The sequence below is a fragment of the Chrysemys picta genome, chromosome 16 (genome assembly GCF_011386835.1).
Source record: "Chrysemys picta bellii isolate R12L10 chromosome 16, ASM1138683v2, whole genome shotgun sequence".
In the NCBI taxonomy this organism is placed as follows: domain Eukaryota; kingdom Metazoa; phylum Chordata; order Testudines; family Emydidae; genus Chrysemys; species Chrysemys picta.
The window spans coordinates 6,412,478-6,433,532 of NC_088806.1; the positions used below are offsets into that span (position 1 = coordinate 6,412,478).

Genomic DNA, 21,055 nt, shown 5'->3' on the forward strand with positions numbered 1-21,055 from the left:
GGGTGAGAGGCAAGTGGCACAAACAGGGACAGGATCCAATTAACTCCCCTTCCCCAGTCCACCACTTCTCCCCCGGGGATTTCTTAGCTACACAGAGACAGTTCAACTCCCCCCACCCCACTGACTCTCAGGGGACCCCCCCTCGGGCCCCCGTCTCTACCCCCCCAATCCCAGCGGTGCCGGGGGCAGATCCTGCTGCAGCTCCACTGGGGCCGAGGAAGCTCCGAGGCTTCTCCCAGGTTCCCCGGGGCGGAGAGTCACTTTCCTGCCTGGCCCCAGCGCCCCCCGGGGTCTCTCACTCACCTGGTGAACTCCGGAGAAAGCCCCCCCAGCCGGATCACACGGAGGCAGCACTGATAGTGATGTTGGCCGGGGGAGAGGGGAGAACGAACGGGACTGGAACAGAGCAGGCGCAGTAACAGCTGCTGAAACCCTCCCTTCTCGGGGCAGGCCGGGAGCGGAAGTGACATAGGGAGGGGGAAAGGACGAGACCGAGCCCGATTGCGAACGCGCGCGGGGCACTGCGGCTCTGCCTGGCTCGTGCGGGGCCGTTGGAGCCTCTCCCGTGGCCGGAGAAGGGTTTTGTGCCGCTCAAGCTCTGGGCAGGTGCAGATCGGGGGCAAGTCCCGCATGCGCAGAGGCAGCGCTCACCCGGTGCTGCTCCCTGGCGCTGCGGGGCCGGGCTGAGCAGGAGGGTCTGTGCCGGGGAGACCCATTAACCCCTCCGTGCCCGGCCCGCGCCCTGCTCCCGCTGGAGCCGCCCCGGGCTCTGCCCGCCCCGCTGCGGAGCTGCAGCCTCCAGGTACCGGAGCGAGCCCCGGGGCCGGGGCCGGGCGGTGACTCTGCCCCAGTGTCCGTGGGGGGGACCCGGCATCTCGCAGCGCCGGGATCTGCTCCCTGGGGGCAGCGCCCGCGGGGGGCTCGGAGCTGCTGTCCCCGCAGGAGCCCAACGCCCCCGGGCCCGGCCAGGCTCTGCCCTGGGGCCCCACGGGGGGTCCCGGAGGGAGAGGACCAGCCCCCACTGGGGTCCCTGCGTGGGGCTGGACGGGGGCTGCTGGGGGGCGGAGACCTGGGAAAGTGGCGGATGGAAAATGTCTGTGCAGTCCGGACATGGCCTGGGGAGGAGAAGAGCAGGTGACCCCCGGGGAGCAGGGAGAGGAAGGGGGAGCCGGTGTGACGCCATGGCCACGTATAGCAACTCTCCCATTTTGCAACTGGGTGCGGTTTCCACCACGCAATGTGACATCTGGGTTACGGGAGCAGGGTCTGTTTGTGTCGCTGCCCCCTCCCGTGGGGACCCCCCCATCCTCTCCTGTCTTGCCCCCTTTCTCTTTAGAGAGCAATGAGCAACATCCAGGGTGACTCCCCCTTTCCCTCAAATTCCTGAGAAGGTCTCTGTTCTTCCCCTCCCCACTAGTCACATTCCCAGACCCCACTGCCAGTCCCTACCCACAGCCAGTGACCTTCTGGCTCCATCCCCACTCCTTTCCCCTGTGAAAGCCACATCACCCAGGGCTCTGCTGGCCATGTGAATATGTGACCAGATGAATCCATCCCATTCTGTTGTTGATTGAATATCCGTGTATAATCCCCTCAAATTTTCCCTCCTTTCCCTTGAACCGTTGAATGATGACATAAAATCTCCCCAGATGTTGGTGCTTCTCTCTTACATTGTCAAATATTTAGTTTGTGCCCCATTTTCTCCTCAGTTCTGAAATACTGAAATTCTTGAAAATCTTCCTGCTTTTCTCTCCAGGTGTCTGACTGAGATCAGGGCTCTTATCGTACTGAGTGTGGAACAGGCCTTGCCTGAGATCTGGTCCCCCAGTGTGCTGGGCACTGCACAAACCCTGACCAAGTTTGGGGCACTAGTTGTGCCAGGAACTGCACAGACCGCTACAAAGAGCAGGGGCTACAGTGACCTTGACTGACCTCTGGGCTCCTGTTGTGCCAGGCCCTGCAAAGAAACCAAGTGAAATCAGGCTCCCATTGTGCCAAGTACTGCAGAGACCACAAACAAAATCAGGGACCTTGTTGTTCCTGGAGCTGCAGAGACCCCAATTGAGATCTGGGCCCCGTTCTGCCAAACTCTGCAGAGACCCCAACAGAGGTCAGACCCCACTGTTGTGACAGGTGCTGTGGAGACTCCAACTGAGATCGGCGTCCCTGTTGTGCCAGGTAAAACCGAGACTGAGATCACAGCCCCCCTGGTGCCAGGCAGCGCATGACTGCTGCCCAGATTGCTGCCTCCATTGTGCTGAGCTTGAGAGACCTCAACTGAGATCTGTGTCCCCATTGTGCCTGGCACTGTACTGACCCTGACAGAGATCCTGCCCCCACATTTTGCCAGATGCTGCAGGGACCCCAAACAAAATCAGGGATCCTGTAATGCCGGGAGTTGCAGAGCCTCCCACTGAGGTCAGGCCCACTGTTGTGCAGGGCTCTGCACAGACACTCACCAAGATCAGGGTCCCCATTGTGACCGGTGCTGCACACACCAAGGGTATCTCTACACTGCCATTAAAAACCCACAGCTGGCCCATGCCAGCTGACTCAGGCTCACAGGGCTCAGGCGAAGGGGCTGTTTAATTGCAGTGTATATGTCTGGGCTCGGGCTGGGGCCAGGCTGTAGGACCCTGCAAGGTGGGAGGGTGCCAAACCTTGGGCTGCAGCTAAAGCCAGAACATTGACACCACAATTAAACAGCCTGAGCCGTGTGAGCTCAAGTCAGTGGGCACGGGCCAGCTGCCGGTGTCTAACTGCAGTGTAGACATACCCACAATGACAGAGAGTCCTTGCCACAAAAAGCTCAAAGGCTAAATAGACAAATGGTGAAGACGACTCTCCATTTTACAGATGGGGAAACTGAAGCTCAAAGAGCTGAAGTAATTTGCTCAAGTGTGCATGGAGAATTTGGGACAAAACTGGGAACTGAACCCAGATTGTTTGAATTCTTGCCTCTCCACTTAACCCCAAGCCCAGCATGTACGTATGCCTTCCAAGGGAAGTTGTGGAATTTCCTTCATTGGAGGTTTTTAAGACCAGGTTAGAGATGCACCAGTCTGGGAATGTCTAGGGATACTTGGTCCTGCCTCAGCACAGGAGGCTTGAGGAGACGACCTCTCAAGATCCCTTCCATGCCTACATTGAAATAATTCTCTTTTGTGCTGTGTCCTATTCTACGCTGAGCTTTTTTGCTTGCTTTTTTGCATGGAACTGTGATTGCACCATGCTGTCTTGCATAGTTTTATGGTGCATTGTTTTGCCTCACCTTGTTTGGTGTCTGTTTTGTGTTGGTTTGAGTTGAGCTCTTTTGCATTGTGTACTTTTGTCCTAGGGTGTGTTAGTTTTCATTGTGTTGCTTTCTTTTCCTTTGTATTGTGTCATTTTATGTTGTGGAGTGTAGTTCTTTGTTGTTGTTTTTCTGAATTGCCTGACATTATGTTGTGGTGGGGATTTTTCTGTATGTTGTCTTTTTATACGTATATATTACATAGCATCATAGACATGTAGGGCTGGACAGGCCCTCAAACTGTCATCAAGTCCAACTCTCTCTGCCGAGGCTGGACCAAGTATATGTAGATTATCTCTGACAGAGATTTGTCCTACCTGTTCTTAAAAACTTCCAGGGACAGAAACTCCACAGCCACCCTTGTAAGACTATTCCAGAGCTGAACTACTTTAGCTCTGGTGACACCCACACAGATTTTAGTGGTGAGCAGCTCTGGAGAGAGAGGAGATCCCAGTGAGTGGGCAGCTGGGTAAATAGACTAAAGTTGGCAGGAGAAACATTGACGTGCCCCAGGTCACCCAGGCTGTCCATGACAGAGCTAGAAATAGATCCCAGTTCTAGTGTCACTGTACTGCTGTTTTGGGTACTGAAGATCTCTGCAACACTGGTGTTTTAAGCACTGGTGTAAACCCTTAGTATAGACAGAATTTACACTAGTGCACTCTGGCACTGGTGCACAATGTCTCAGTTTGAAGGTTTGGGGTGTGGGGAGACAGTGACCTCACTGAGGCCTGGGGCTGGCTGAACAGTGCAGCTGGTAACAGAGGGGCAGCAGTGAGTGCTGGAGGTATGAGCCAGGAGCACAGTCCCACAGGACTGAACACTGACTTCTCCTGACCCAGCTGTGTGCAGGGACTGCAGCTGAGGCCAAGACAGCCTGTGCATTCATGGACAAACCACCTTTTTCTGCAGCCTAATACAATGGGGTTTGGGGATCTTTCCAAGCTGCGGGTGACGGGGCTCTGGAGTTACCAGGGTCTGTTCCTGGCTCTGTCACTGACCTGCTTGGTGACGTCACAGCTCCTCTCTGTTTTCCTCCTACCCATTGTCTACTTGGATTGTGATTTCTTTGGGGGATGGACTGTCCCGCTCTGTCTGTGCAGTGCCCAGCACAATGGGGGTGCTGATCTCAGTCATGTTCTCTGCCATGCACAACACAATGGGGCCCTGATCACCATCAGTGTGTCCTCAATCATTATTTAAAGATTTCAAGTTACAAAAAAAATCCACCGTTTACATTAGTTTAAATCTGCAAATGACCCATGCCATGCCCCATGCTGCAGAGGAAGGCAAAAAAAAAAACAAACAAAAAAACAACCCAGTGTCTGGGCCAATCTGAGTCTGGGCAAAATTCCTTCCCATCCCCAAATATGGCAATCAATTAGACCCTGAGCATGTGGGCAAGACCCAGCGGTCAGACACCTGGGAAAGAATTCTCTGTAGTAACTCAGAGCCCTCCCTATCTAGTGTCCCATCACTGGCCTTTGGAGATATTTGCTGCTAGCATTTGCAGATCGACTATGTGCCATTGTAGGCAGTCCCATCATACCAATCCCTCCATAAAGGTATCAAGCTCAGTCTTCAAGCCAGTTAGGTTTTTTGCCCCCACTGCTCCCCTTGGGAGGCTGTTCCAAAACTTCACTCTGATGGTTAGAAACCTTCACCTAATTTCAAACCAAAATTTATTGATGGCCAATATCCATTTGTTCTAGTGCCAACATTGGTGCTTAACCTAAATAACGCCTCTCCTTCCCTGGTATTTATCCTTCTGACGTATTTATAGAGAGTGATCATATCTCCCCTCAGCCTTCTTTTGGTTAGGCTAAACAAGCCAAGCTCTTTGCGTCTCCTCTCATAAGGCAGATTTTCCATTCCTCAGATTATCCTAGCATCCCTTCTCTGCACCTGTTCCACTTTGAATTCATCCTTCTTAAACATGGGAGACCAGAATGGCCCACAGAATTTCAGATGAGTTCTCATCAGTGCCTTGTATAACAGTACTAACTCTTCCCTGTGTCTACTGGAAATACCTCGCCTGATGCATCCTAGGGCTGCATTAACCTATTTCACGGCTGCATCACATTGGGGGTCTGGGGCTCTGATAGTTAGGGACGTTCCTTTTTGCATATTCAGTTATTTCCTTTATTGTTTTACCGCTGCCTGTGCCTGATGTCACTCCCTTCTTAACTTGCTTTGGTTATTTCAGTTCCAGTTTTTTAATGAGATCTAATAATTGCAAAGCTGAATGAAAGATGAAACACACAGATCCATTTGAATTTTGGCACATAGCTGGTAAAACTATACCTAGTGAAGGTCTGCTGTAATTACCTGGTTACCTATAGTATTTTCTGGTGGGCTGGATAAAGCAATGTCAAAGAGCCAAAAGCAATTTTTAGGGTGAATGGGCTCATCACGTGTTTGGTCTCTAGGGAGCATGTCACCGGCCAGGGCTTGCACTGTTTCAGGAGTGGTGCGCTGGATTGTATTTAGTAATCTCAAAATAAAAGGTTAAGACTGCTGGTTCACAATATCCAATGAAATCTTGCAAACAATTATACAAATAGCCTCTAATGTTATTAAAACACATGGTATTAATACTGATTCAAAACTGAAATTAAAATTATGAGATAAACGCATGAGAAAGGAACTGACACCTAATTTCCATTTCTTAATTCCTGAACTTTTGACACTCGCTCACACCATGTTTTTTTAAAAAGATCTCTTGGACAGACAAGGTGGGTGAGGTAATTTCTTTTAGAACCAATTAAAAATACTTCTCTTTGATATCCTGGCACCAACATGGCTACAACAACTCTTCTCCCTTTGTACCGCCTCCCATTCTCACCTCCCCCTCAGCTGAGAATGTCCCATGTGATAGGAAAATAAGGGTTCATCCTGTAACTGGATAAGGTCTTGCCAGCACTAAGGGGAGTGAAAGTCTGTGTGTATTAATGACAGCAGCAGCTCTGGAACTTGGAGACATAGGGAGAAGAGATGGGAGTGAGCAGGTTATGTTTGTGCAGGGTGCGAGTTACTCATGTGGGAATTCTGCACCACTGTGTATGTGCAGAATTCACATCCATTGAAGAACCTTTTTTTTACATAAAGAAAATATATTCTGCCCGAGAAGTGCTACAGTTCTGCCTTTCACGCACCAGAGGCCCCTATGGCACCAGAACAGCCAGCAGGGTTCATCTTGGTGGTAAATTGTTGCTCTGAGCTATACCCCAAATGACAAGAGATTTAGTGGGTGCAACTTGGGAGAGTCCTGAGACACGACTGCTCCTGGGGGTGGGGAGAGGGTGGTCATTCTTTACTCTTAAGAGGGTGTGGAAGGGGCACAGGAGGAGCAAGTGTCCCCCATGGAGACTGCCTGGCCCCAGGTTACCTAGTCCCAGCTGCTTCTTCCCCCCACCATATCCTAAACCTCTTCACCCCTCCAACTATCAGCTGCCAGTCTACCCTCGCTGCTACCCCTTCCTGACTGGCAGAGAAATTCTAAGATCTAGCCCCTTCTCTTTAACTCTCAACCCCAGTTTCAGTTGTTTGGTGGTACCCCGCTGGTTTTCCATTGGTAGTTTGGGAGGGAACAAGGCTGGTCACTTGAGCCTTGTGTTACCTGGCAGCTGACTAGTGAGGAGTGATGACTCCCTCTGGGGTGGATGGGCCAATCTTGGGGCCCAGTACCTTTCAGTGATTGATTTTTCCATTCCAAGTCCATAAAGTAGATTTTCAATATAAATGGTTTGTTCCCTACATGACACATACGTTGATCTCAGTCGTCATGAGTCTTGACCAGTTATGAGCTTTCTGTAGACACCTCACATGACCATCTTCCAAGAGCTGTGTTTGCTGTGATGGGTTTGACAGCAGCTCAAGTGAGAGCTGCTGTCAAAGACCAAGTGACCCTTTGCCAAGGGATCTCTGTGTCACTGTCTGACCCCCCGTAGGCCAGGGAGAGGACAACTTTCTGCCAATGGCCTTCAGGACGGGTGCTGAGTTCACTACAGTGCCCCCTGCCCCGTCTCCATTTCCCTTCTCAGTGTGCTGTCTGGGATGTTGTCCCACTTTCTGCTCCCCAGGCCACCTCGTATCTACTCCATGTGCCAGGCTGCTGGCAGCCCCCAGTGAGAGGCCATTCCAACCTATCAAATTGGTGCCAAACTGCTGGGCCTCAGGCCTTCTGGGGTGCACCTCAGAGTCCAATTGCCCCCTGCCCCAGGCATGCTACAGGGGCATGTCCTTCTAGTGTGTCAGGGCTCAACCCTCTGGCTGAGGCTCAAGGCACTTTCTTCTTCTCTCTGGGTACCAGGTGAAACACCAAAGGAACCGACTGTCAGCAAACAAGGGTAAATAAAGTAATGAAAGAAAAGAAGGGGGTGGGGGAGAGACTGTGGACAGATCCCATCAGGATATGGGCCCCTTTTACCTCTGGGAGCATCTCAGTCCCCTTCAAAGTTTACTGGGTCGCCAGTGGAAGTTTCAGCCTGCTCCCCCTTTGAGCTCCGGGTATCCCCACCCTCCCTCAGTGAAGGCCATAGCCCCGAATGCTGCCAGCCCTCTCTTTGGGGCTAGAGATGCTCCACAGACAGTTCCCTTCCCAGGGTGGCCCCCCTCTGAGTAGAGTAGGTCTCTCCTGTTAACTGCTGCTCCAGTCCTGGCATGGTTTGCAGGTGTGGAGGGGCTGGGCCAGTCCAGACTAAAGCAGCAGTTTACTACTTCTGTGTAGGATTTATATAGCCCTTCACAGGCACCCAGGCCCAGGGAATGGCCCCCTATCAGCACCAGGCCTGATGTGACGGGGTGACGCACTGGCAGCATTGCCCTTGAAGGTGCTGCTCCCACTCCCTCCCCACCCCCTTTACTGCCACCACAATACCTGTCACCTTCACTTCCTGAGGGGTGACCCCCAGAAGGTGTGTTTTGTTATCCTTTTCCCTATTCTCCCACCTCCCCAAAAGTATCCATTGCGTACCCTCTGTCATCCATCTCTGTCTCAGGAGAGAAGGTGGGTCATGGGGCGCGGCTGATGCTATGCTGGAGATCCATCATCACTGAAGGAGTGGCAGCCTTGACCCTCCTTGAAGGTTGCCGGGATGCTGACGTGCACTGGTGGAGAACTGGGGCTTGACTGAGTCTGTGGACCATTTGGCCCACACTGTATCACTGTAAAGCCTGCTCTGCATTGCTGCAAATTGCTGCTGGTGGCGTTGCGCCCGTAAGTCTCTGTAACACTGTCTTCAGTGACTCAAGACCATGAGCACTAGCCTCAGGCAGACTGGTAAGAAACAGGGAACAAACCCCAAATTGGTTGTGAGGTCTATATGTAGATTTCACCAACCAAGTATCCAGTGTAAATGCTTCAGACACTAAAAGCATTAACATGGTATCACAGTTCAGTCCCCTTGGGTCATCCCATATATCTCACCATGCAGGTGAGCTCACCTTTTTGACAGATGGTCCGTTACACCAGGGGTTCTCAACCTTTTTCTTTCTGAGCCGCCCCCCATGCGCTGGGACTTCAGCTTTCTGCCCTGGGCCTCACTGACTCTAATGCTGGCCTTGCTTGGCATCCCACCTGGTAACTGCTCGTGGCCCCCCAGGGGGCCCCAGACCCCTGGTTGAGAACCACTGCCTTACACCACGAATCACAGCAATGTTCAGGTTACTGCCAGTCCCAAAGAACCAGTCACTTCCTTAGGTGAATTGAATCTTAGATCTCCCAACAAAGACAACACTTGTAGCCAGTCCTGTAATAACCTGTATTAAGATTTATTTAAAAGGAAATGAGAATTGTTTAAAAAATTAAAGCAGGTTAAAGCAGATGCAGACAAGTTACAGTCTTAAATTTCAAAAGGTAATACAAGCTTCTATAATAAGCAGGCCCTACATATTCTTTAGGACTAACCCTGGCTAAGCAGTTGGGGATCTCTTGCTTATGCCTAGAAATGTTGCCCCCCAGAGTCCAAGCAACATACAGATAATCAGTTATTTCTGTATGGGGGTTTTTATCCCCTTCCTGCCATGTGCTCTAAGCTGCAAGCTCAGCTAATGGGAGGTCAAGAGCACAACAGTCTTTTGTCTTTAACATCCCATTATGGTCTATCTGGTGTTGATGGACTTTTCCTGCCAGGCAGGATGTAATGCATTCTGTTGCCAATCAGCACTTCACATAGGTAAAGTCTCTCTCCTATCTGGTGATTTACATAGCCACAGAGGCTCACGATGAAACTCGTCAGGTATTAACCCAGGCAGCAACTCACGAGCATTCAATAAAGTTTGAACACATTGTTATAATTCTAATACCTGTTTTAACAATACTAACCCAGCCAAGCCAGACTGATTCCAGCTTTGCATTTGTCCATGTTCAATTAAGACATGGGGGCTTTTGCAAGAGCTAACACCTCATCTGCCAATGTCACAGGCAGGATGGGCAGGGATGGTGTCTTTAGCCTCTGTTTGCCAGAAGCTGGGAATGGGTGACAGGGGATGGATCACTTGATGATTCCCTGTTCTGTTCATTCCCTCTGAAGCACCTGGCATTGGCCACTGAACTAGATGGACCATTGATCTGATGCAGTGGGCCCTTCTTATGGTCACAGGTTCTGTCAGGAGTATCTACTCATTTGGACTCACTGGGAGCCACAGAAAGAAACAAGGTGTGCTGAGACAAGGAGGCCCAGTTTCAGAGCCCCCGGGGTCATGCTTGCCAAAAGCTAAAACTAGGCCCAGCCCATGAAAGGGGGCACTCCCAGAAGACACTGTATAAAGGCTGGCGCATCAAACAACTTTGTCCCCAAGGCAGCTGTCTCAGGTTTACAGTGACAGGGAGAATCCCCCAAAGTGACTCCTTTAATTCTGCTCTTCTCTGGCCTTTGGTTTATAGAATCATAAAACTGGAAGGGACCTTGAGAGGTCATCTAGTCCAGCCCCCTGCACTCAAGGGAGGACTATATTATCTAGACCATCCCTGCAGGTGTTTGTCCAACCTGCTCTTAAAAAATCCCAAATGATGGAGATTCCACAACCTCCCTAGGCAATTTATTTCAGTGCTTAACCACTCTGACAGTTAGGAAGTTTTTTCCTAATCTCCATCCTAAACCGCCCTTGCTGCAATTGAAGTCCATTGCTTCTTGTCCTATCCTCATAGGTTAAGAAGAAGGATTTTTCTCCCACATCTTTGTAACAAGCTTTTATGTACTTGAAAACTGTGATCATTTCCCCTCTCAGGCTTCTCTTCTCCAGACTAAACAAACAATCTTTTCAGTCTTCCTCATAGGTCATTGTGAGGGGTCACGCCCCTCGTTCCAGGGCAACACAGCCTAGTGGCCGAATTCCCCAGAATTGCCCCGGGTTACAGGGCGACATGGCCTAGTGGCCAGAGCCCATAGAATTGCCCCAGGTTACAGGGCAGCATGGCCTTGCCACTGGCTCAGCGGGGGGGATCCTACCGAAACACGCTGAGGCTTACCAGGGTCAAGGTACCAGTCCCATCACCCCTCCCAGGTAGCTTCCTACCGTCTTGAGAGTTGGGGTCTCCCACGAATCTCCAGGTTCTCCGCAGGTCTCCAGGTCTGTCGCTGCCTCTGGCTCTTCCTGCAGTAGGGCTTCGTGCTGGCCAGGGGAAGTTTCAGTTCCCAGCAACGTCAAGGGTGGTGGCTGGTCCTCCACAGAATCTTCCCAGTGAGGTCCTTCTCCTGCGGCCACCAGCTCAGACTGAGCTGAGTTCTCTTTTATATTTCCAGAGGATTTGGAGCATGCCCAGTACGAGCGGGGTGGGACTTCCACCGCCAGAGCTACTGGTCTGATGCTGCCGGGGCTAGTGCAGGGCGGGGCTGCCCCGTCACACACCCTCCTCCTTAAGAAGGGTCCCCCGGGTTGGTCCGCCGCCTCCTTCTCCTCCCACTGTCTGGAGAAGAAATCTGCATTAGCGTGGGCCTTATCCGGGCGATGGAACACACAGAAGTCATAGGGTTGGAGGGAGAGGTACCACTGCGTAGTCTGAGGGTTCGTGTCCTTCATACTATGCATCCACCGTAGAGGGGCATGGTCTGTGATCAACCTAAAGTTATTCCCCAGCAGATAATAACATAGGGCGTCGATGGCCCATCGCACCGCCAGGGCCTCTTTCTCTATTGTAGAATAATGTTGCTCCCGGGGGACTTAGGTGTAGTACCAGGTGTTGGGGGGAGGGATAGCTTAGTGGTTTGAGCATTGGCCCCCTAAACCCAGGGTTGTGAGCTCAGTCCTTGAGGGGGCCACGTAGGGATCTGTGGCAAAATCAGTACTTGGTCCTGCTAGTGAAGGCAGGGGGCTGGACTCAATGACCTTTCAAGGTCCCTTCCAGTTCTAGGAGATTGGATATCTCCATTTATTTATAATTTTTTTTTCCTCCCCGTATACATCCTGGGAGAGTACTGCCCCCAAGCCCACTTCCGAGGCATCCGTTTGAAGTGTAAATTCCTTGGAGAAGTCTGGGTGTCATAGGACTGGTTCTTGCATGAGTCAATCTTTCAAGGTTTCAAAGGCTTTCTCGCATTGTTCCGATCACTGCACTTGTTGAGGCTGCGTGTTCTTTGTCAGGTCCGACGGGGGCGGCTATGAATGCAAAATCTGGCACGAAGCGGCGTTAGTATCTGGCTAGGCCCAAAAAGTGGCGCACTTGCTTCTTAGTCTTGGGGACGGGTAGTCTTTGAGAGCTTGCAATTTGCTAATTAGGGGTGTCACTTTCTCCCCCCCACCCCCGCTGTATATCCAAGATAGGTTGCCTCTTCTTGCCCAAGGTGACACTTTGCCGGGTTAGCTGTGAGGCTGGCTGCTCTGAGGGCTTGTAACACCCCCACCAGATGGCATAGCTGGTCCTCCCAGTTGTTGCTGTGGACTATGATGTCATCTATATATGCCGCTGTATACTGGTCGTGGGGTTGTAAGACCTTATTCCTCAAGCGCTGGAACATAGCAGCAGCTCCATGTAGCCCGAATGGCATGGTTATAAATTGGAAGAGACCGAAAGGTGTTGGAAAGGCCATCTTCTCCCAGGAGTTTGGTGTGAGGGGGATCTGCCAGTATCCCTTGGTTAGATCTAGTACCTCGCTCCCCCGAGCCGTTCCAGCAGTTCATCCACCCATGGCATCGGGTATGCATTGAAGCAGGAGATGGCATTGACCTTTCAGAAGTCAATTCAAAACTGGGTAGTCCCGTCGGGCTTTGGGACTAGGACGATGGGGCTGCACCACTCACTCGTCGATTCTTCCATGACCCCCATCTCCAGCATTGTTTCTAGCTCCTGTCGGACTGTATCCCACATTTTCGGAGCAACGGTCGGTGGTTGTGTCTCACCTTCTGACCAGGGGTGGTGGCGATGTGATGACTCATCAGAGTCGTTCGTCCTGGACGGGCGGCTGAGTCATCAGGGAATTCCTCCACCAGTTGTTGTACTTGTTCTCGCTGTATGGAGGTGAGGCCCGACCCTAGCGTCACTGGCCTTGGGTCTGGTGGGTCCCCTACTAGGGGCCCGAGTTCCGATTCTGGGGTGGACGGGCCGATGAGCCGGGCTTCCTTGGTCTTCCAGGTCTTCAGAAGATTCACATGGTAGATACGCGTCTCCCTCTGTCGCCCCGGTAGTCGGACCTCGTAGTCCACCAGCCCAACTCGCCGGACTACCTCATAGGGGCCCTGCCATTTGGCCAGAAGTTTCGACTCAGCCGAGGGCAACAAGAGCAACACCCAAACTCCTGGGCCGAAACTCCGCCCCCTAGTCTCGTGATTATATAAGCATTCTTGGCTCGCTTGGGCCTGTATCATGTTCTCCCAGGCGAAGGGCCCTAGTGTTTGGAGCCGTTCTCAGAGGTGTAACATGTACTGGGTGGTCCCGAGAACTCACATCTCCTGGGCTTCCCACTCCTCCTTCAGGAGGTCCAAGATCCCCCTGGGCTGTCTCCCGTACAAGAGTTCAAAGGACGAGAACCCCGTCGAGGCCTGGGGTACCTCCCTTATGGCGAACAACAGGGCTGGCAACAGAGTATCCCAATGCGTAGGGCCCTCCTCCATGAACTTCCATAGCATAGATTTTAGGGTGCCATTGAAATGTTCCACCAGGCCATCTGTCTGAGGATGGTAAACTGACGTCCGGAGCGTTCGTATGTGGAGGAGGTGACACAGTTCGGCTATCAGTTTGGAGGACACATTCGTGCCCTGGTCAGTCAGGATTTCCGCCGGTATCCCGACCCTAGCAAAAATCTTCACTAGTTCATTAGCAATTGCTGGTGCTGGCGCCGTTTTTAGGGGAACGGCTTCAGGGTAGCGTGTCGCGTAGTCCACGATCACTAGGATGAAGCGATTCCCCGTCTTGCTTGTTTCAACTGGGCCGACTAGGTCCATCCCAATCTGCTCGAAGGGTATGCCGATGACCGGCATGGGTACCAGGGGTGCCCAGGCTACCCCTTTCGGTCCCACCAGCTGGCATTCTGGGCAAGACGCGCAATAGTCCCGAACCTCTCAGTATATGCCCGGCCAGAAGAACCGGCGAGCCACCCTCTGGAGGGTTTTCTCCCGCCCCAGGTATCCTGCCCAGGTGTTTGCATGGGCTAGTTGTAGGAGGCCTTGCCGCAGCCTCTGGGGAACCAATAGCTGGCAGAACGTCTCCTGGGTCTGGGGTTCTTGGGCTATCCGATATAGGCGATCCCACCATATCTCAAAGCGGGGGCCTTGTGGGAGTCGCAGAGTCAGGTCTCCATTGGGGTCTGGGCTGGTGGCTTGTTCCAAGGCTCTACTTAGGGTCAGGTCCTCCCTCTGCTCCTGTACAAAGTACACGTCCCTCTCCAGTTCCGCCTGGGCATCTTCCACCGAACGGGACCTGGCTATGGGATGAGTCGCGGGGGTCTCCTCTGGTGCCGAGGTCCCTTCTCCGGGGTCAATCCTTGGTGTGCGTCCGAGCAGCCCCGCTCTTGGAGGCCTAAGCCCGTCCGTTCGTGGGTCGGGCGGTTGGTACTTCTGGAGAACCTCCCCGAAGCCTGGCCAGTCTCGCCCCAGTACCACCGGGTAGGCTAACCTGGGGGCCACTCCCACCCCGGAGGCCCTCCTCCCGGCAGCATACTTCTAGCTTCACCCAGGCCACGGGGTAAGTGCGGATGTCCCCATGTACACATAAGTGGAGCGGGGGGGCCAAGAGATTGAGGTCCGGGACCAGCCCCTCCCGTATGAGGATCTGACTACACCGCGAGTCCACGAGAGCGTTCATGAGGGTCCCCTCGACCTGGACAGGGACCACCAGCTTTCCTGTTCCTCTCTTCCGAGCCCTTCATCAGGCGACCCAGGCTTGTCCGTAGTTGCAGTCCATGAATGGGTAATCCCGCTGAAAATGCCCTTCCTGCCGCACTCCCAGCACCCCTCTTGGACCTCAGTGGGTCCTGGGCCTCAGCCCAGGGGGCTCCCTTGCTCTCGGCGTTGTTGGTCCCTTTGGATCGATGCCCGGGAGGCCTTGGCTCTGGGCTTGGGGACTTTTGGAGGTGTGCGGCGGGCACTTGCCGACGGTTCCTGGGGTCCCGACCCTTGGGGATTTCCTTTTCCTAGCCCACCCTTTCGACCGGTATTTCCTGCTACCCGGGTCGGCACCTCGGCCCCGTCAGCGGACAAGTAGTCCTCCATCAAGGCCACCACCACCGACAAGGTGGCCGGTTGATGCCGATGTACCCATGCCCTTCCTCCCGGGGACAGGATCTGAGTGAACTGTTCCAGTGTCACCATCTCTGCTACCTGTGGCCCCATCAAGCCTTCCCGGTTCAACCATTTCCAACAATGGTCTCGGATGCGTTGGGCCACTGCCTGGGGCCAGGCCCCAGGGGGGTACTGTTCCTTGCGGAGGCGCTGTTCCCTGCGGAGACGCTGGCGATAGGTCTCCGGGCTAATGCCAGCATGATCCCATATGGCCGCCTTCACTCTGGGGTATTCTAGGGCCTCCCGGGGATTGAGGCTACGATAGGCGGCCTGGGCCTGTCCCATCAGATAGGGGGCCAATAGGGTGGCCCAATGTTCTGGGGGCCACCTGGCGGCGGTAGCTACCTGTTCAAACGTCACTAAGAACACCTCTGGGTTGTCTTCTGGCCCCATCTTAGTGAGGCGTACCGGCAGTTCCCCCAAAGTCTCCCTGGGTCCGGTCCCCGCAGGTATGGCGGCTGCAGCTCCCGCTGGGCGTAACAACATGGCCATCTGCAGCACCAGGCGCACTTGTTGGGTCTGCTGCTGAACTGCTAATTCCCGGAGGAGCTGCTGCGCTTGGTGCTGGGTTATCGGCAGCCGCTGATGGCTGGCCATGTGCTGCATCATCTGCACCTGTTGCTGCTGCTGTTGGGCCACCTGCTCCTGCTGCTTTTCCAGCATCCACTTTAGAAGCTTCTCTGTCTCCATCGTTAGGCTTGGCGGGGTTCCCCCGGTTTAACTCCCTTACGCTGGACATTTCAACAGGCCCGAATCGCTGCCTGCATTCTCCACCACGTGTGAGGGTTTACGCCCCTCGTTGCAGGGCAACATGGCCTAGTGGCCAAAGTCCCCAGAATTGCCCCTGGTTATGGGGTAACACGGCCTAGTGGCCAGAGTCTCTAGAGTTGCCCCTGGTTACAGGGAAGCACGGTCTAGTAGCCAGAGTCCATAGGATTGTCCCTGGTTACACCGCCGTAGGGCCTTGCCACTGGCTCAGCTGGGAGATCCTACCAAAACACGCTGAGGCTTACTGGGGGCAAGGTACCAGTCTGTCACCCCTCCCGGGTAGCTTCCTACTGTCTTGAGAGTTGTGGTCTCCCACAAATCTCCAAGTTCTCCATGGGTCTCTGGGTCTGTAGCCACTTTGGGCTCCTCCCACAGCAGGGCTTCATGCTGGCCAGGGAAAGCTTCAGTTCCCAGCAATGTCAAGGGTGGTGGCTAGTCCTCCACAGGAGCTTCCCAGTTAGGTCCTTCCCCTGCGGTTGCCAGCCCAGACTGAGCTGAATTCCCTCCTTTTATACTCCCAGAGCATTTGGAGCACACCCAGTATGAGCTGGGCGGGACTTCCGCCTCCAGAGCTACTGGTCTGACGCTGCCGGGGCTAGTACAGGGTGGGGCTGCCCCATCACAGTCATGTTTTCTAGACCTTTAATAATTTTTGTTGCTCTTCTCTGGACTTTCTCAAATTTGTCCACATCTTTCCTGAAATGTGGCACCCAGAACTGGACACACTACACCAGTTGAGACCTAATCAGCATGGAGTAGAGTAGAAGAATTACTTGTCGTGTCTTGCTTAGAATACTCCTGCTAATACATCCCAGAATGATACTTGCTTTTTTTGCAACAGTGTAACACCATTGACTCATATTTAGCTTGTGATCCACTATGACCCCCAGATCCCTTTCCGCAGCACTCCTTCCTAGGCAGTCATTTCCCATTTTGTATGTGTGCAACTGATTGTTCCTTCCTAAGGCCTGGTCTACACTAGCCTGTTATTTCAGAATTAGCCGAGTTATTTCGAAAAAAAATGACCACATGACCAAACGGGTTTTTTTTTTTTTTCGATTTAAAGGGCTCTTTAATTCAGTTTCTGTACTCCACCTCGGCAAGTGGAGTAGCGTTTAAATCGAGATCGCAATCCTAGGTTAAAGGTATTGTGGATGCAATTCGACGTTATTGGCCTCCGGGAGCTATCCCACGATGCTCCCTTGTGACCGCTCTCATCAACACTCTCAACTACAGTGCACTAGCCAGGTGGGCAGGAAAAGCCCCGGGAACTTTTGAATTTCATTTCCTGTTTGGTCACCAGCAGCACAGGTGACCATCAGCACAGTCCACCATTACAGGCGACCATGCAGAGTCCATCACAGGAGATCACGCAGTCCCGGATTCGCAGACGAGCTCCAGCATGGTCCGAACGGGAGGTACTGGATCTCATCCCATGCTGGGGAGATGAGTCTGTTATGGCAGAACTACGTTCCAAAAAAAGGGATGCAAATACCTACGCTAAAGTCTCCAGGGCCAGGACGGAAAGAGGCTACTCCAGGGACACAGAGCAGTGTTGTACAAAAATCAAGGAGCTCAGGCAAGCATACCAAAAAGCCAGGGAGGCAAACGGGTGCTCTGGGTCACAGCCCCATACATTCTGCTTTTACCTTGAGCTCCATGCAATTAGGGGGGGTGATGACACCACTACCCCACCACTATCTGTGGACACCTGCAAAGGGGGAGTTGCACGAAGCGAGGAGGAAGAGACGTTGGAGGACGAAGAGGAGGAGGGGGACAGTGCACAGGCAGCAAGTGGGGAATCACTTCCCCCCCCAGCCAGGAACTAATCTTAACGCTGGATCCAATAGCCTCCCCTCACTCCCAAGGTGGACTCCTGTTCCATGACCCTGGAGAAGGTACTTCTGGTGAGTGAGAGCCTGATCAGAGCCGGGCGGTGGGGGGAGAACCCAGCCGCGCTGAGTTGTTAACGTTTAGAGTAAATGGCTCAGCTCATCCCTGCTCTGAGCCTGATCGGAGCCACACGGTTGTTGTGTGCAGGGATCATCCCAGAGAGCCCGCAGGCCCTCCTTTTATATGGCAAACCCACCAGATATTGCTTGCTGTGGGAAAGGGGGCCCAGCAGTTTGAAAACATTGCAATGAATGTAGAAGAAGCAGAACCCCGTATGTCCCTAGGGGTTGCCTTCAAGATGAATTCTGTTGCCCGGCCGTGTGTGATGGCTTACTCATACCAAAGTGCCCCCTTTGTTCTCTGCAATGTATTTTTTAAAATACTACCCTCCCTTTTTCTCCTCCCACAGGTGCAAATGTTTCAATGCGTCCCCTATCTACTCCGTCCCAGAGGCTGGTCCAGATTAGAAGGTGGAAAAAACGAACTCGGGACAACATGTTCGCCGAGCTCATGCAGTCCTCCCGCACTGATAGGGCCCAGCTGAACGCATGGTGGCAAACAATTGCGGAGTCCCGTAAAGCATTACAGGAACACGAAGAGAGGAGGGAGGCGCGCGATGAGAGCAGGCAGGACGCTATGGTCAAGCTCATGGGGGAGCAAACTGACATGCTCCGCTGTATGGTGGATCTAATGCGGGAAAGGCAGCAAGACCACAGACTTCCGCTGCAGCCCCTGTATAATCAAACTCCCTCCTCTCCAGGTTCCATAGCCTCCTCACCCAGATGCCCAAGAACACGAGGGGGGAGGCTACGGGGACCCACACACTCAACCTCAGAGGATCGCCCAAGCACCAGAAAGCTGGCATATGCGAACTTTTGATTTGGTTTCTGGACTTGTTCTTCCCTCCTCCACCCCCCTAACCCAATCCCCCCCGCAAATCTACCTTCTAATTTCTCTCAATACATTGTGCATCAAATAATAAAGAACAGTTTTTAAACAATTTTGACTTTATTTCCTTTTTATATATATATATATATATATAGGGTGTGGGTAACTTCAAGAGAAACAAACACAACTGTCACACCATACCCTGGCCAGTCATGAAATTGGCTTTCAAAGCTTCTCTGATGCGCAGCATGCCCTGCTGCGCTCTTCTAATCTCCGTGTTGTCTGGCTGTGCGAAATTGGCAGCCAGGCAAGTTGCCTCAACCTCCCACCCTGCCATAAAAGTCTCCCCCTTACTCTCACAGATATTGTGGCGCACACAACAAGAAGCAATTACAATTGGAATATTGGTTGTGCTGAGATCTAACCGAGTTAATAAACTGCACCAGCGCCCTTTCAAATGTCCAAAAGCACATTCTACCACCATTTTGCACTTGCTCAGCCTATAGCTGAACTGCTCCTTACTACTGTCCAGGGTGCCTCTGTACGGCTTCATGAGACATGGGATTAAGGGGTAGGCTGGGTCCCCAAGGATAACTATAGGCATTTCAACATCCCCAACAGTAATTTTCTGGTCTGGGAAGTAAGTTCCTTCCTGCAGCTGTTCAAACAGACCAGAGTTCCTGAAAATACGAGTGTCATTCACCTTTCCTGGCCATCCCACGTTGATGTCGGCAAAACATCCCTTGTGATCCACCAGTGCTTGTAGCACTATGGAAAAGTACCCCTTGCGGTTTATGTACTGTCCGCCCCGGTGTACTGGGGCCAAGATAGGGATATGCGTTCTGTCTATCACCCCGCCGCAGTTAAGGAACCCCAGCGCATTGAAGCCATCCACAGTGGTCTGCACATTTCCCAAAGTCACTACCCTTGATAGCAGCTGGTCAATGATTGCATTGGCTACTTGCAGCACAGCAGCCCGTACAGTAGATTTGCCTACTCCAAACTGATACCCGACTGACCGGTAGCTGTCGGGCATTGCAAGCTTCCACAGTGCTATGGCCACTCACTTCTCAACTGTGAGGGCTGTTCTAATTTTGGTGTCTTTGCGCTTCAGGGCAGGGGACAGCAAGGCACAAAGTTCCATGAAAGTGGCCCTATGCATACGAAAGTTTCGCAGCCACTGGGAATCATCCCAGACCTGCAACACTATGTGATGCCACCAGTCTGTGCTTGTTTCCCGGGCCCAAAATTGGCATTCCATCGTATGAACCTGGCCCAATGCCACCATGATCTCCCAATCGCCACATGCAATGCATCTAGGAACGTCTGCGTCCATGTCCTCATCAGTATAGTAATCGCACTGTCGTCGCTTCCTCGCCTGGTTTTGCGGGTACAGAACATACTGCTGGATAATGCGTGAGGTATTTACAATGGTCAAAACTGCAGCAGAGATCTGAGCGGGCTCCATGTTTGCCGCGCAATGGCGCCTGCATGGGTAATCCTTGAAAAAGGGCGCAAAATGAGCTGTTTGGTTCAAGATGGCTGATAAAAGGCGGTAAATGGTTGTCTTCTGTAGCTTCCACGGGAGCCCAGGACAGCTTCCGCCACTTTCTCCAGATTGTCTGATCTGTTCTCTATTCACAATGGGCGAGAAACAGCAGGGAATTGTTGCCTTCTGTAGCTTCCACGGGAGCCCAGGACCAACAACATTGAAAAAGTGGCGAGAGCAGAGTTTGCGGTGGAAACGTGAGCAGAGTTTGCGGTGGAAGCTGTGCAACTCTGTTCACGATGGCCGAGAAATGGCAGGGAATTGTTGCCTTCTGTAGCTTCCACGGGAGCCCAGCACAGACAATCTGGAGAAAGCGTCGGAAGCTGTGGAGCTCTGTTCATGATGGCCGAAGACATTCGAAGTGGATTCAACATACCAGGAGACAGGCGGTGCACCGGGCTGCACCATCTGCTGGCAGCATGGCATCTGCTGTAGTTTTCAAGGAGGGAGGAGCGAGTGACGGCACACACCCAGAAAAACCCGCGTGAATGTTTTTGCCCCATCATGCACTGGGAGCTTAACCCACAATTCCAATGGGCGGCAGAGACTGCAGGAACTGTGGGATAGCTACCACAGAGCACAGCTCCGACATTCGATTCTAGCCTCGGTACTGTGGATGCACTCCGCCAAATTCATGTGCTTTAGTGGGGACACATAACATAGAATGTATGAACTCGATTCTGGAAATTCGAATAAAATAACTTCGAATTAATTTCGTACTATAGACGTACCCTAAGTGAAGTACTTTGATTTCTCCTTATTGAATTTCATCCTATATACTTCAGACCATTTCTCCAGTTTGTCCAGATCATTTTGAATTTCAATTCTATCCTCCAAAGCACTTGCAACCCCTCCCAGTTTGGTATCGCCTGCAAACTTTATGAGTGTAACAGAGAGACTCTGCTACTGGGAGGGTTTCACCATGTCTCAGAGGGTTACACTCTAGTGGG

At 52.5% G+C, this 21,055-nt stretch overlaps 3 protein-coding genes across 7 annotated transcripts in view; 1 reads left to right on the forward strand and 2 right to left on the reverse strand.

Annotated features, from left to right (window-relative positions):
• Nucleotides 1–460, reverse strand: part of LOC101944083 (zinc finger protein OZF-like) — a 101,723-nt gene extending 101,263 nt beyond the window's left edge. For 3 of the 5 annotated variants that reach the window (XM_065569999.1, XM_065569998.1, XM_065569997.1), the window contains exon 1: nt 304–460. The gene's annotated coding sequence lies outside the window, so the exon portion shown is untranslated. The remainder of the gene's footprint in view (nt 1–303) is intronic. The other 2 variants (XM_042859538.2, XM_065569996.1) reach the window with 2 other exon arrangements.
• Nucleotides 1–21,055, reverse strand: part of LOC101944793 (zinc finger protein 3-like) — a 439,596-nt gene that overhangs the window by 295,540 nt on the left and 123,001 nt on the right. The gene's annotated exons all lie outside the window — the stretch shown is intronic.
• Nucleotides 472–21,055, forward strand: part of LOC101946821 (zinc finger protein 773-like) — a 36,980-nt gene continuing 16,396 nt past the window's right edge. Inside the window, exons 1-2 of the mRNA XM_042859537.2 lie at nt 472–802; nt 1,757–2,178. The gene's annotated coding sequence lies outside the window, so the exon portion shown is untranslated. The remainder of the gene's footprint in view (nt 803–1,756; nt 2,179–21,055) is intronic.